General features: G+C 40.1%; 2 protein-coding genes across 3 annotated transcripts in view; both read right to left on the reverse strand.

The window, feature by feature from the left end:
* LOC106977166 (cationic amino acid transporter 3-like) overlaps positions 1–16,586 on the reverse strand; it is an 89,225-nt gene that overhangs the window by 42,193 nt on the left and 30,446 nt on the right. The gene's annotated exons all lie outside the window — the stretch shown is intronic.
* The window catches only part of LOC128316363 (cationic amino acid transporter 3-like), a 293,114-nt gene that overhangs the window by 16,543 nt on the left and 259,985 nt on the right, over positions 1–16,586 (reverse strand). Inside the window, exon 1 of one of the 2 annotated variants that reach the window (XM_053225955.1) lies at positions 2,109–6,749. The exons of the other annotated variant lie outside the window; for it this stretch is intronic. The gene's annotated coding sequence lies outside the window, so the exon portion shown is untranslated. Of the gene's footprint in view, positions 1–2,108; positions 6,750–16,586 lie in introns of those variants that run through there. 2 annotated transcript variants of the gene reach the window in all.

The following is a 16,586-nucleotide window of genomic DNA, read 5'->3' on the forward strand; positions in this document are numbered from 1 at the left end:
CAAGCACACAACATAGATAAGGAGAGTGAATACTTAACTCATGGAACCTTCTAAATCATGAATATGATTGACGTGTCCCCACGCACCCTGAGGCTTGAAACCCTTCAGTGGTTCCCCACTGCTCTTCCTTCATAATACTTCCTTTCTTCATCATCTAACCTGTGCTGATTCCCCCAGCCTCATCCCATGCCCAGTTCCTGCTCCAGCTGCAAAATATAACATCCAAACTCTTCCCTGTGCCTCTAATGCTTTTTTGTCCCTTCACTTAGGTAAACTCCACCTCTCTTCTAGTTTCCAGCTCAGAAGTTTCTTCCCCAGGAAGCCTATCCTGACCCGTATGCTGCCCTTCCTATGTGCTATCATAACACCCAGGCTTCCCCCATGTGCTATTTACCCTAATGTAGCAAAATTCAAGGTCAGCTGCCTGTGTATGTCCTCTATGAGACTGTGAGTTAGGTGCTCAATAAATATTTATTGAACAAATGAACAAACTGAGAAGAGAAACCTAAAAGAGCACATAATCCAGAATTTAATCCAGAATTGACTTTGAGATACATACTTTGTAACCAAGCAGTCTTTATAATCCTGGCTCAAGTAAGGATATAAATGGAATTACCTTCCTTGTAGAAGGCAAGCAAAATGAAAAGTGTGAAGGGAAAACCAACTGATGAAACCTTAACCGCACATCATTCATGGCAGGTATGAGCAACACAGGGTGATAAAGAATTGTTTGTGGGGCACCTGAATGGCTCAGTCTGTTAAGCGTGTGACTCTTGATTTTGACTCCGGTCATAATCTCATGGTTCTGAAGTTCAAGCCCCACATTAGGCTGCACACTAACCACATGAAGCCTGCTTGGGATTTTCTCTCTCCCTCTCTCTCTGCCCCTTCTCTGCTCATTTGTTTGTTCTCTCTCTCTCTCTCTCTCTCTCTCTCAATAAATAACTTAATTTTTTTAAAGAATGTTTGCATTTGAGGACACTTGTTTTAAATATCAGGCTGATTTGGGTTACAGGCAACCAAACACCCACACCCAGCTAAAGAAGCTCTAACTTTTTGAAGGCATCATGCCCAGGCCCTATAATCTAGGTAGCATGTCCTAAGGCAAAGGTTCTCACTTTGGGACAGAGAGAGAGATAGTAAAGACACCTGGGGAAATTTTCAAACTTCAGATCCTCTCCTTCTGGAGATTCTTGTTCAATAGCCCTGTACTTCCTGTAACTGATCTAATCCACCCCAAATGAGAAGTTGTCTTCAATTCAAAGACAAGAGATTCTAAAAGCTTCCTTTACAGGAAGGCAGCACAATTTAGTAGTTAGGAGTAAAGCTCTGCAGCTAGATGGTTCATGTTCAAATCACAACTCAATCTCATACCGGATGACTCTGGACAAATTAGTTCACCTGTTAGGGCTTTAGTTTCTACAACAGTCAAATGAGAGTAAAAGTAAATACCTCATAGAGTTGTTGTGAGCAGTAAGTTAAATGATGCCTATAAAGTAGTTAGTTCAGTACCTAGCAAACAATATGTACTTAATATAATCCACCTAAAATTTAATATTGAAATATGATTCAAATCCCCAAACTTGGAAAAACAATTAGTTTTTATAAATGTCTAGCCCAAAATCATCCACTACAACTTGAGCCTGTTAACTAGTCCTCATGAGACAATGAAAATAGTTTTATTCCACACATTTTGCTTTGAAACAGTAAGTACTCTAGAAAGACCCCCTTGTACTTGGTGCTAAACACTTGGGAGTCCTAGGCTTACTGACTTAGACCAGGCATCAAAAAATGCAAGCCTCAAATATAATAACAAATAATTATTTATTTGTTATATATATATATATATATAATATATATATTATATATATATATATTGCCTATGGATGCCTCATCTTATTCCTAGAAGAAGCATTGCTGAGTACTATAGAGGTAAGAGCAATGAACATTATGTCAGAAATGTTGGATATGAGCCCTGGCTCTTCTGCCTCACTGTATAAACTGGGGTAATTTGCTTAATCTCTCTAAGTCCCAGTTTCCTTATCCACAAGGAACCTTACCTGACTTCCTTACTAGATCAACATGAAATTCCATGAGAAGATACAAACCTGGGAATGCAAGCTGGTGCAGCCACTCTGGAAAACAGTCTGGAGGTTCCTTAAAAAACGAAAAATAGAACTACCCTATGACCCAGCAATTACACTACTAGGCATTTATCCCAGGGATACAGGTGTGCTGTTTCGAAGGGACACATGCACCCCTATGTTTATAGCAGCACTATCAACAATAGACAAAGTATGGAAAGAGCCCAAATGTCCACCGATGGATTAATGGATAAAGAAGATGTGGTATATATATATACAATGTAGTATTACTCTCAAATCAAAAAGAATGAAATCTTGCCATTTGCAACTATATGGATGGAACCGGAGGGTATTATGCTAAGTGAAATTAGTCAGTAAGAGAAAGACAAAAATCATATGACTTCACTCATATGAGGACTTTAAGAGGCAAAACAGATTAACATAAGGGAAGGGAAACAAAAATAATATAAAAACAGGAGGGGGACAAAACAGAAGAGACTCATAAATATGGAGAACAAACTGAGGGTTGCTGGAGAGGTTGTGGGAGGGGGGGATGGGCTAAATGGGTAAGGGGCATTAAGGAATCTACTCCTGAAATCATTGCTTCACTATATGCTAACTAATTTGGATGTAAATTTTAAAAAATAAAAAATAAACAACAATAACAAAAGAAGATACAAACCACCATGCACTGCTGGTGGTAGTGTAACTGCAGCCACCATCCTGAAGCACAGTCTTAGTGGAATTAAGAACGCACACACCTGGGATGCCTGGGTGGCTTAGTTGGTTAAGAGTCTGACTTTAGCTCAGGTAATGATCTCACAGTTCGTGAGTTCAACCCCTGTGTTGGGCTCTGTGCTGATAGCTTAGAGCCTGGAGCCTGTTTTTGATTCTGTGTCTCCTTCTCTCTCTGCCCCTCCCTCGCTCATGCTCTGTCTCTCTCTCTCTGTCAAAAATAGGTAAATATTAAAAAAAATTAAAAACAAAAAGACTCCTTATAAAACATTAATGAAAAATTAAAGAGACTGGGGGTCCTAGGTGGCTCAGTCGCTTAAGCCTCCGACTTTGGCTTAGGTCATGATCTCTAAGTTTGTGGGTTCCATACCCGTGTCAGACTTTGTGCTGACAGCTCCGAGCCTGGAGCCTGCTTTGGATTCTGTGTCTCCCTCTCTGTCTGCGCCTCCCCCACTCACACTCTGTCTCCCTCTCTCCTTCAAAAACAAATAAACATTAAAAAATTAAAAAAAAAAGATTGCACACACCCTCTTAGCCCACAATGGAAAACACCCCAAGGAAACTCTCTCCTGAGTCCATAAGGAGGCCCATAGCATGTTCATCACAAGACAGTTTGTGGTAGCAGGGAGTTAGAAGCTATGTCAGCATATGTCACTAGAGGAATATAGAAGTAAAATGTGCCATATGTGTACAATGAAATATACACAAGAGGCACAAATACAGTAGATTTACAAATAACAACGTGTGTAGATCTCAGAAATAATGTTAGGAAGCAAAAGTAGAAGCAGGATGTACAACACAATTCCATTTATATACATTTATAAACAGCCAAAAATAGCTGATATACACATATGTATTAAAAATGTCACATCATTCCTGTACTCAAAACCTTCCACTGGTTTCCCTTTTTATACAGAGAAGAAGCCGAAGTCTGCATTTCCAAAGGCCTACAAAGTCTTACAGTACTTGTCTCTGACCCAGATACCTCTCAGCCTTCTGTTTCTCTCTCTGCCCACTCATTTTTCTCTAGCCATTGGCTTCCCAGCCATTCTGGCCTCCTAACATACCAGGCAAGACCCTACCTCAGGGCCTTTGTACTTGTTGTCCTGTATAACTGCACCACTTCTATCCCACATATCCACATGGTTTCTCCCTTTACTACAGTTGGTGAAATAGCACATTTGTAGCAAGGACTCCCTTATTCTCTCCACATGGAACTGAAATCTACTCCTAAATACCCACAACATACCTGGTCTCCCTGCCCTTTTTTTTTCATAGCACTTATCACTTTTTAAGGTACTATATGTTTTACTTGTTTATGATTTGTTTCACACCAAAAGATGTAAGTTCCACGAAAGCAGGACTTTTTTATTGTTTTGCTCCTGGCTGTATTCTCCACACCTACAACTGTGAATTTGTTGAGTGGATGAATGTATCTAAATAAATGTACAGAGCATGGATTGGAGGAGAATTTGTTAGATACCCTAAAGCAAATGCCTCCAGTAAGGAGGGGCAATAAGAATAGAGATCATGATGAAAGGTGAAAATAAAATGCATTGAAAAGGGGCCTGACAGGAAGCGATGGTGCTAACAGTCCATGACTGAGGGAGGGGTTGACTCCACTCTGTGTACCTCAGGTTCAACAAAGGAATTGCCTGAGGTGATGTTGTGAGAGGACCTGGTTCGGAGCCTGATAAATAGTGGGCACCTAACAGATTTAAATCGAAGGGGAACCAGAATCCTGTAGTCATCAGGACATGGAGAATACAGAGAAGGGATACTTGCTAGAAAGAGGGTGGAGAACAAGGGAAGAGGGGCATCCCTCCCACCAGTTCCCTCTGAACCCATTTCCCTTTTCCCAATCCCTGTTTCTCCTTCAGCTCGTTCAACTGTCTCTGGAGGCTCCTTACTGGGCACTAAGGATGCTTGTCCCACATTTCTCCTGGGGAGCCGTCTCCTCCCAACAAAGACACAACAGTGGTTCCTAACATTTGCTGAATCACACACCCTTGTGAGGTTGGTCACTTCAATAAAAAATATATATATATCATACATTCTTCTGAAGTCCATCCATAGACCCTGAGCAGGAATCCCAGAGGAGGACCATCTGAATGGCAGGATCGGAGATGGGTAATGCTTTTGATAATTTCTGTTTCCCTTTTACTGAAGATGAGAGACAGTGGGATACAGATGAAGTATGAAGATACCATAGAAGCAACCCAAGAACAAAATATCTGGAAATAAGTAATCACATTTTATGACTCCAACAGAAGGAGGCAAAACAAAAATGAACAACCAAACTTATAGAAGAGAAAAGCAAACTCATGATTGGTAATCCTGAGAGAGCTTATCACAAATCCAGCTTATAACAACACAGAGAAACATTGTCCTCAAACACCAGGTCACCATGTTCAGAAATGCCCTCATTCTGTGCAATAATCTATGATTATTCGAATAGCTTATATTCAGTTCAGACTCTCTGACCCAGCTGTCAGAGCACCTACCCTAATTCTACCCCTACCCTCAGGACCATCACCTTTTTCTTAACTCAGCTCCTCACATCTTCACTTACCCTTCCTGGGATGAGTCTTTGGCCTGAGTAAATCCTGCCCTGCCAGGGATGCCCTCCTCACTCCTTTCTGTCCAGTCTTAATGCTTCTGTCCAGTCTTAATGCTAGGTCTTCTCAACCCTAATCTACAACTTTTCCACCCACGTCTCAGAAGCCTTTCCTAAGCCATCCTGACTGGTCCCCATCTCCAAAGTTCCTCCCCTTCCTGCCAGCACTTACAGACCATTCTGATGCTCAGCTGAAACTAATTTTCCCTTTCAGTCTGTTGGTGTCCTGGGTATGTCACTTAAATTCCTTTAAACTTCTGAGGGCAGGGCCAGGATCAATATACCTCCTTTTTCTGAATCCCACTCTCCCACCTCCAAACCTCACTACCCAGAACAAGAATCCACTCATAATTGTACTGAGCAACCATAAGAGGAATATAGGATGGAGAAAATGAATATATACATGTATTTATTGACTAATATATCTTGAGCTTTCTAAAGAAAAGGTTTGTTGTTTTGGGTTTTTTTGTTTGTTTGTTTATTTGGAAAGAGAGAAAGGGCCAAACACAGGTCTAAACAGGAGACTAGAACATGCACCATCATCTATTTCAAGCACTTTCCTGAGGTCATTTCCTAATGAGGGCCCTGGGTCTGTGAATCTCAGTTTAATTAAGAAACAGTCTCTCCCAAAGGAGGTCCTTGGTGCAAATGAAGTGCTGAAGAAAAGGCAGAGTTGCCAGGGAGTGAGAAGCCAGTTTGCATGAATTCCATAATACCCTCGTCTCTTCCCTTCCATCCCTCATCTTCCATGTATTTCAGTCTCTGAGCTCCTTTCAAACTCCAAAACCAAAGTTCCATTCCAAGTACTCAAGAAGAACTCCTGTCAAATCCAACAATCCACCCACAGAATCGCAGGCTGTCTTCCTTTCCCAGCCAGCCCAACAACTCCCCTTTGTCCTGGAGGTCATTGTGTTTATTCTTCTGTGTCTAGAAGGGTTCTGCCCTCACTATGGACCTTTTCTTTTATATTTTATTTATTTAAATTTTTTAATGTTAACTTTTATTTATGAGAGAGAGAGAGAGATAAAATGAGCAGGTGAGGGGCAGAGAAGCAGAGAGACACAGAATCTGAAGCAGGCTTCAGACTCTGAGCTGTCAGCACAGCTTACCACATGTAGTTCATGTGGTTCATGTGGTTCATGATCTCATGAACCACAAACTATGAGATCATGATCTGAGCTGAAGTCAGATGCTTAACCAACTGAGCCACCTAGTTTCCTCTGGACTTTTCCTTTTTAAAACATTTTTCCAAGGCAATAAGTCCCACTGGTTCCCATGGTTGGTTGCTAACATTCCTGCGAATCAGGAAGTTGGCCCTGTGTCTCCTCCTGAAAAGCTTCAAAGATAGTTTGGGTACCAGTTGCTTTGCTAGAATTTTGATAAAGACTTGAGAGGAAAGCTAATGAGGCTGTTAAATAATTATTTTATTTCTCAAAGTTTTAGAGCAGTGAACCTTAAATATAACATCTCCAGAGATTATATCAACCCTCTATATCCAAACACAGCTCCTTTCTCATCTCAAGGTATATGAATACTCTCTTCCTCCTTAAAGTTCCAGACAATGAAGACTCTGGAGCCAATCAAGCCAGTGACTCCCAAACAATCAGGTATAAAACTTTTTAGAAAGCTGAGCTTCCCCAGAGTTTCTCAAGTCCTAATTCAAGCAGCCCTGCAACTGAGGTGGGGACAGTCACGAGTACAGGAGTGGAGGCTTTGAGTTCAGGGAAAGAGTTTTAAATAATAGTAAGTGTTGTGTACATGCACATCAACATGTCCAAAGGTGAAATAGTTCACAATGCATGTGAACAGGTAAGCAGAACAAAAGCCACCATGAATAGTGGGGCTGAGTCTCATACTCAAGGATAGAAGAAATTAGTAAACAAAATCACATGAAAACTGGAATCTTCCCATTTTCTCTTTCTGTTTGTGCCTTCTCTAGAAGTCTGTGTCTAATCACAGTCCTTCACTTATCATTCAACAAATATACATGTCTTCATGTATTCAGTACTGCAGATAAAGGAGAAAAATCACAAAATCTCTCCGCCCACATTGCTGTACTCCTGCAGTAGGAACCAAACAATAAACACATTAGTAATAAAAATATATGTTGCATTGGCATTGCAATCAGTGTTGCAGAGAAAAGGAAAGCAAGAAAATGTTAGGATGTGCTCTAGTGGGTATTATGATTTTAAAAATGTGTGATCCAAGACAGCCTCACCTTCACACTGTTGTGCAACTGTCACCACCATCCATCTCTAGACTTGTTCAAGTTCCTCACCTGAAACTCTGTACTTATTAAACAGTAACTCCACCTTCCCTCCCCACAGCCGCTGGCGCCACCATTCTACTTTATCTCTCTGAATTTGACCACTGTATGTACTCATATAAGTGGAATCACACAATATTTTCCTCTTGTGACCTCCTTTTTCACTTAGCATAATGTCTTCAAGGTTCATCCATGTGGGAGTATATGTCAGAATATCCTTCCTCTTAAAGGCTGAATGATATTCCATTGTGTGTATATCCCATATCTTGTGTATCCACTGATGGGTGTATGGGTTGTTTCACCTTTTAGCTGTTGTGAATAATGCTATCATTAATGTGAGTGTAAAAATGTCTTTTTGAGTCCCTCCTTTCAATTATCTGGGATATACACCTAGAAGTGAGATTGATGGATCATATGGTAATTGTACATGTAATATTTTGAGAAATTTCCATACTGTTTTCTGTGGTGTCTGCACCATTTTACATTACCACCAGCAATACCCAAGTGTCCCAATTTTTCCACATCCTTGCCAACACTTGTTATCTTCTGGTTTTTTTTTCTTTAATAGCAGTCATCCTAACAGTTGTGAAGTGGTACCTGGTTATTTTTAAGAAATAACAAGAAGGGCTGTGGGGCCAGGACAGAATGAGTGAGGAGAAAGCAGTAGGGGATGAGGTCAGAGAGAAAGCAAGTAGCCAGATCCTTCACGTAGGGTCTGAAAGTCACTGTGTGGACTTTGGCTCTTATTCTGGGTGTGAAGGAAACCACTGAAAAAATGATAATTTCACAGGTTGCTTAAAAATTTTCATGTTCTGTGAATTAAGTATTAGGTTCCCAAACCAAGGAGTTTGGCCTCTTCCAGGAAAGGCCTCTTCCAGAGTTTGAAAACAAGGCATGGAGACAAATTTTGCAGAACTAACATTAGATGTCTGGTTCTTCTAACAACACAATGAGGGCTGAACAAGCCACATTCTTGCATCTGCCTCCCTCTTAGATGCCAAAGCAGAGATGCTATACAGCCACCCATGGCAGAGTAACATGACAGATTGCTTTCATGAAGCTGTTCACTTATGGATTATCTCTAGGCAGGCTCTAGGCAGGACTCCCACACTTACATACCAAACAAAATCATTTTAGTTTCATGCACTATTTTAGGTTATAACCACCATTATTGTGGATAATCAAGAGCTGACATGGAGATAAAGGGCACTTTTTCCAGAACCTGGTAAAATTAAGGACTGCAAAGGCAGGAGTAGAGAGACTCTCAGAAAGGGAGCAGGAACCATGTGCATCAGGCACTCACAAGCCTTACAGAATTAAATACATGAGTCCAGGCCCGAGCCCCAGATGCCTCAGGAAGGACTGTCAGAAATGTCTGAGATGCTCAGAGCTGGAGAGATAAAGGTGCCAATAGGGAAGACTGACTACACATTTCTGAGAAGCAAAGAATACCTGTCATAATCTCACTTCCCCCAAGTTACAGGGATGAGAACTCTACATAAATGAGAATTCCAAGGAGTTATCTCAACAACTAATAACCTGGTTCTCCAGGTTATTGGAGATAATCCATATAATGGCTGCTCAACCATCATTCATAAATGTTAGAAATACACATTTATGTGTATGAGTTGGGGGTGGGGGTAGAGGATAGAGAAGGAGAGAATAATGGGGTTGTTCCTGCTGAGAAAGGAAGAGAGACAGAAATCAATTTTAACTATGACATTCTTGGATTCAATTGGGGGTTAGGGGAGAGAAGTATAGTAAAGTATGTAAACCTGGATAACTAATTTCTCTCAGCAAGAAAACAGGCCATGTACTCCTAACTTCTGTGTGCTATTTCTCACTCCCGCTGACAACCACTTAACTCATCGTCCACTCTCAACACTCTGTGATCACCACCCACCCCCTGGGTAAAGAGACTTTACAGCTTGCCTCATGCCATAGTCCTGATCTCACTTTCCTTTTCTGTGGGTTCATTGCAGAGGTCCTAGGTTATTTTTAAGCCTTCAAATATGTATAATAAAAAAGGGACTAGGATATAGGAGAAAACTGCTCCTCCTCCTTTCCTCAAGTAGAAAAATAATAGAGCTAAGTAGCAATGAAGGTCTTATTTCATTCATTTATTCATTCATTCAATAAATATTAAACACCTTCTAAATGCCACTCCTACCTAGCACTTGATGTTACAAACACAACTGGGAGAAAAAAAGGCATGCCCATGTCTTTAACATGTTCTTATATAATATTCCTGTCTAAAATGTGTAACCTAAATCTGTTGATAAAAGCAATCAGTCTACAAAACAACTTTGTACAGTAAGTTGACTTTCTATAAAACAATTGAACTTTGCTTTTCAAAACCGTCAATGTCAGGAATGACAGGCTGAGGAACTGTTGCAGATTATGTGAAAATAAAGAGACATAACAACAAAATGCAATGCATAACCCTGGAATGTACCTGGACCATGGAGAAATACTCTAGTAAAAAAAATGGACAATTAGTAAACTTAGACTATAGACCATATTTCACACACACACACACACACACACACACACACACACACACACACACATTAGACAGAGCAAGAAAATGTGGCAAAATATTAACAATTGGTCAATTCTAGAGAAAAATAAATGGGTATTTACTATAATATTCTTGCAACTATCCGTAGGATTGATATTTTGCAAACTAAAAATGTAGAAAGAAAAAAAGAATGTCCCAGTAGTAAAGTTTATGGATTCTCCTTCCCTGAATGTCTTTTATAAACAAGTTTGACATGATTTTTGGTTAGAACCAAATCCCACCCAGAATGATTTAGCCTCAAATCAGTAACTTTAGATCAGAGGATCAGGTGGGAAGATAGAACTCCTTTGTCTTTCATTTACAACCAAAATTGTCGGCAAGCAAAAATGACTGGAAAAACACCACAACTTTGCCTTAGGTAAGTACGGTTATAAAAACCTCATACTCTCATTGATATTTTGTGGGACTAACAGACACTAATAAGCCAGGACCCTAGACTTGAACTCTAGAAGCATTGGGGAACATATGCAGAGGCTGAAGATAGAGAAAAATGGTATCTGGCAAATAAGGTTACCAGGTATATGTGCAAGAATTAGGGATGCATGGAGAGAGCCATGATAGAGAAACAGATTTGTTGAGCCGCAAATAATGCACATATGTTACCTCATTTAACCCGCATAACAACCCAATAAAATAAGTACTATTACTCTACTTACTGACTGAAACATTAGGCAACTAGCATTTAGCAGTACAAAGAAGAGCAGGAATTTGAACTTGGTTCTTTGTCACTTCAAATACCATGTTCTTTCTCCTCCAGCACCCTACATCCACAAAGAAACACAATTTGAGGGCACGACTATTAAAGGAGTATTTGAGCCACTTCTCACCTTTGTGCACAGGTCATCTTCTGCTGATATCTTCCCTCTCCTCCCAAATACACACTGATGAGCCAGTTAGAAGCACGGGAACCAAACTTGAAAGAAGAAAGAGAAAGAAAGAAAGAAGAAAGAAAGAAAGAAAGAAAGAAAGAAAGAAAGAAAGAAAGAAAGAAAGAAAGAAAAAGAAAAGAAGAAAGATGGATGAGGGGGAGATGCGTGGGTGGCTATGTCAGTTAAGCATCCAACTCTTGGTTTTTGCCCAGGTCATGATCTCATGGCTTCATGAGTTCAATCCCCACATCAGGTCTGATCTGTCAGCATGGAGCATGATTGGGATTCTCTGTCTCTCCCCCCTTATTTCTCCCTCTCTCAAACTCATGCTGTCCCTTTCATTCTCAAAATGAATAAACAAACTTAAAAAAAAGTTCTGGGACCATTAAATCTGAATGCTCCATCTAAACCATGTCCTGCAAAAATCTAAGCCTAATCTAGGCCCTTTTACATACCAAGAAAGATTCCAAAATGTCCCATATCCATTCTAATAGTTCCCAGATATGATTCTACAACTATTGTAAAATCCTGCCCACAACGTTAGCCCATCTGTTTTTACTTAGCCTTTAGGGAAAATACAGGATAATAGATCTCCAGATGAAAAATATAAGTCACACTCCTGAGACTTCTTTCACCACTCTATTCCAAATCTTTTCTAGTCACTGCCTCATTCTTAAGCTACATGTTGAGTGTAGCTTAGGGAATTCTGGAGAAGAAAATGAAACCTTGATTTTCATTGTGTAAAGAAATACAGTCATACAGGGAGCAGACGTTTTCTAAAACGGGAGCCTGATGGCAAGAAAATGGTTGAAATTTCCCTGACAACCTAATTCCTTTCAGGTTTGAGCTTCCCAAACCTCAGCCATCACTCATGGCTTCAAGATGCAGCCAGCACACACCATTAGGAAACTTCTGTCACAAAGGACAGCCCCAACTGGAACAAAGAAGGGCAGGAGGTAGATTGCTCCTCTGTTTAATGAGAGTGGTTTAATGGAACGTCTTTTTTTTAATTTTTCTTTTGAACTTTTTTAACGTTTATTCATTTTTCAGAGATGGAGAGAGACAGAGCATGAATGGTGGAGGGGCAGAGAGAGGGAGGCACAGAATCCGAAGCAGGCTCCAGGCTCTGAGCTGTCAACACAGAGCCTGATGCAGGGCTTGAACCCATGGGCCATGAGATCATGACCCGAGCTGATTACAACGCTTGAACAACTGAGCCACCCAGGTGCACCTAACAAAACATCTTTTTAAAATTCTTATCTCACTTGGCCATTTGCTCCCTGACTGGGCTGCTAATAAGGAGCAGACTGGGAATGTTTGCCAGAGAATGGCAATGTCCTCTTATCCTTTGCCAGGAAAGCCAGTACCAGTAGAATGTCAGTTCTAAGAATGCTGTCCTTGAAGCAGGATAAAGCCCTAAATCACATTCTTCCTGATTACTATATGCAGAAGATAACTGAAGTGTGAGTGCTCCTTCTGGAAATGACACTTTCCTCAAGTCTGTAAAGACACTAGTACACACACATAAACACACACACATACACACACACACACACACACACACACACACACACAAACACTCCCAACCAACCTGCAGTTTCCAGCTCCTTATTAAGTCAAAACTTCTAAGATTGTATTTCAAAGGCTTCCTTTTCACCGTTGTTCTCCCACTTACTCATACTATTAAACTTTTATGTGGCTCCTACTGGCACAAATCTTTCCCCACACATGCACGTCTTGCTGGCATTAACATCAACTATCACACAGACTGTCCTTCTCTGCCTAGAATATGTTCTTTACCAACTCTGTTCAGTATGACCTTCCTTCTGGAAATTTCTCTGGTCACAGCTACAGATAGGTATCTGCTCTCTGAAGTATGGTCTCCTTGTCCCTTTCTCTTTCCTCATTAATGTTCAGTGGCATAAGTCACTGGCCTAGAACTATGCATTGGGGAAAAACCCAGTTAAGGAAGAGGGTAGAAGCAGTAAGTGCTGAGGTGAAACCAAGGAGCACAGCTTCTGCCTGATGATGCTTTTAGCTGCCTTTCCTTCCCCAGCTGAAGCCTGAGGTGCAAAGAGTTAACTGGTGACAGCCAAGAAGTACCCCAGGATATACAGCCCAGTTTGGTGATGTCAGAGACCTGACACAAGAACTGAGGTCCAAGTCTCTTTCACCACAACAAAGTCAAAGTACAAAGGAAGTAACCTAAGTCAGCTGAGAGAATGTACATCATCAGCAACATTCATGATTTATTCCAGTGTCATTCTTTTAATGTGTGACAATGGAACAGACAGACAACACAGAGTTTTACTACTTTCACTGCTTACCTTATTTGTAAAATAAGTCCTCTAACGTTTTGGTATTAGAAAACATGACACGATACTCAAACTGCAATAACTACATTTAAGGCTGGCCTGAAGAAGGAGGAGTGGGACCATAGTCAATTAATGAATGGGCTGTAGAATAGTATTTCACTTGTTTCAGGTGGATAAGGAAGTATCCATCAAATGCCCTTATATTATAAGCTCCCAGAAAAATAATTTTCTGTATTTGCTACCATTTTTCTTGTACTATCTATAAATAACTACACTGATAGTTCTGTGTACTTGGGTCCGGGTCTAAAGTGAGAGTTTGGATGGCTCCTCAAGTCAAAACCACAAAAAGTCCAAGTGACAAATATTGGATTCTACCTATTAAAGATCAGATTTCAATTAAATGTAAATAAATATAAAGACAATTCCAAATTAGAAAATTCAGGCACCACAGTGATTCTTTGTGAAAAAAAAAAAAACTCAAGCAAAAGCAACATTTTTCGTTTCCTAAATTATCAACACCACCACCATTACCCACAAATAATCACACACTCAGTTACACACAGTGAAAGACAATGGGGGCAAATACAGAATTCCCCTCTCTTGGATTTTTCAATTATGGGTGTTTCATGAACACCTCCTCACCTGCCAAAAGAAGTAAAAAATACATAAAGTATAAATGAGGATATATATTCTTAACTCAGAAATGAATACTCAAGACAATAGCATGTGAAAATCCCAGATGGCTTCATAGTTGATGGAAAGTAAAAGTAGTAAGGACCTCATTTTCCACTGTTGATAAGACTAGTGAGTATCTTCTGTGTACTGTGTGTCAGCCTGAGAAGACTGCATGGAAGAGGGAAGAATTACCCCATCTTGGCATTGTGCATAACTGTTTCCCAGGAAAACATTAGTTCAAGCTACATACTCAGGTTGGGCCATGATCCAATAAATAGAGCCTCTTTTAGACCCTCCTTCCATGCCCCCCATCAAAAATACAAAACAAACTCCACTACACCTGGAACCAGTAAATCCAGTTTGCCCAACTAGATAAATCCATTTAAATATTTGCTACAGATATTAATATAGAACTAGATAGTAAGATGTAATAATAATAATAATAACTCTCAGTTTTGGAACTAGATATTAACATGGAACTAGACAGTAAGATGTAGTAATAATAATAACTATAATAAATAATAATAATAATAATAATAATAATAATAACTCTCAGTCTTGGTCTCTGCTGAAAAGGAAAAGAGAGAGAAACTATCTTATCTCCCAGGAGTCTTCTGAGAACAACCTCACCAAATGGATTACTTAAAAGGCATCCTCCCAACTAGGATCTTACTTGGTGCTGTATTCTGTTTGCATGTTACTGGGAAGAAGCTTTCTAAAATAAAAAATTCTGTAGGACAGAAACTGCTTCTTGTTCCTTTAATGAGGCTAATTCTGCAAGGATACTTACTAGGTGTAACCAAGACTTGAACTGGAAGGCATGGCAGCCCCCAAGCTGTCTGCTCACTAGATCAAGAGGAAACACAGCCACTTCCACCAACTCACTCACCTGTCCTATTACCTAAGTACTACACCTCTCAAATCCATCCCAGTCTGGCAGAAGCTGAATTCCAAGTCAGTGAAAACCCATCCAGATGCAAATTAACACACTCCAGACCAACTGTATGTGCACCAAGTCCATCCACTCAATTATAGGCCAAAATCTATGTAAATATAGGACAAAACGTTTTTGCTTCCTTCTCACAACATCTATGGAGTCACTGCTACATGCAGACACCACACTAGTATCATTGCACCATTATTTGGGTAAACAATCAGGGAGTCAGGGCTTCTCTAGAGGCTGTATAGACTCCATAAAATCTAGTAATATTCTGGAATGGTTGTGAATAAGGCGCCCTTTCTTAGTCCTTCTGGGATAACTGCTGACAAGATAAAGTGCCACACTCCTCATTCATGATTTGACACATTTAGATTAGTTTCAGTCAGAATCTAGTTTTGGAAATTCTTAACATTTCTATTACACCAAACAAGATGATCAACCTTGCAAATCAGAAAAGCCTGAACTTCTGCTTCTAGAGGTCTTCAGAAACTAGATGGGCTACCAGGAGGAATCATAATTATATGTTCCAAGCAAGAATCAAAAAGAGATCTGGGAAAATCCACGAAGGATGTGCAATTAAGGGATTGGAAAGTGATGTGACACATCAATGTCAATGGTGAAAATCAATTTCTTCTCTGTTTCCCCTACAATTGACTACTGTTTCTTCTCAACTCCAAATCCTGTCAACACAGAACACCTAATAAAAGTTCTCAGGAGAAAGCAGTAGAAGGAAATCCATCTGCTTTTCCACCTTATTTTCAAAAAATAAATAAATAAATAAATAATAAAAAAATAAAAAATAAATAAATAAAAACGAACAACATAGGAGCACCTTTGTGCTGAGCCACAAAGCAATGAGCCACAATGAGCACTGAGCCACAATCATTTTTTTCTAAAAAGTCTTGTTAAGCAGCTTTGATATTTTCTCCTAGATCCTTCCTTTCCTTGTAAGAATCTTATCCTGAATATCCATCCAGTGGTCCCACACAACACTACATCCTGTGTCCACTTTCAGAATAGCAGTTGTGAGTGGTCAGAGGTTATGGCTCCTTCTTCCATATACTTCCTCCCAATATATACCCTCAGTAATACACTGCATACAAGGTGCCTTAGGAAAGACTGACTCTCTCTCTGGTCACCTTACTTCATATCTTCAAATGTGTCCTCCTGTCCTCCATATAAATACTCAGCCGTCTCTTTCTCTCTGTCCTCTCTCAAACAGGGCTTGGTTCCTCTCATAGCCCCAGGTAGCTGCTCCACACTGTCACCATCTGCCTTGAAAAGTTAATTTGTTTTGCTTTGTTTTGTTGTAGGAAAGACACTAGATCATCTGAGTCATATGAAACATGTATCATGCCTCACAGTCCTGAGTTCCTGTTCAACTATAGATCCATATGACTTCTCCCTCAAGACTCATCCTCCTTACCCCAGCTCAGGCAACATAATCTACACTACTTTTTAAGGGACACTCTTTATCCCTCTTCCCCAGTTCTTTCTAATCCCA

Source organism: Acinonyx jubatus, chromosome B4 (genome assembly GCF_027475565.1).
Source record: "Acinonyx jubatus isolate Ajub_Pintada_27869175 chromosome B4, VMU_Ajub_asm_v1.0, whole genome shotgun sequence".
Taxonomy (NCBI): Eukaryota; Metazoa; Chordata; class Mammalia; order Carnivora; family Felidae; genus Acinonyx; species Acinonyx jubatus.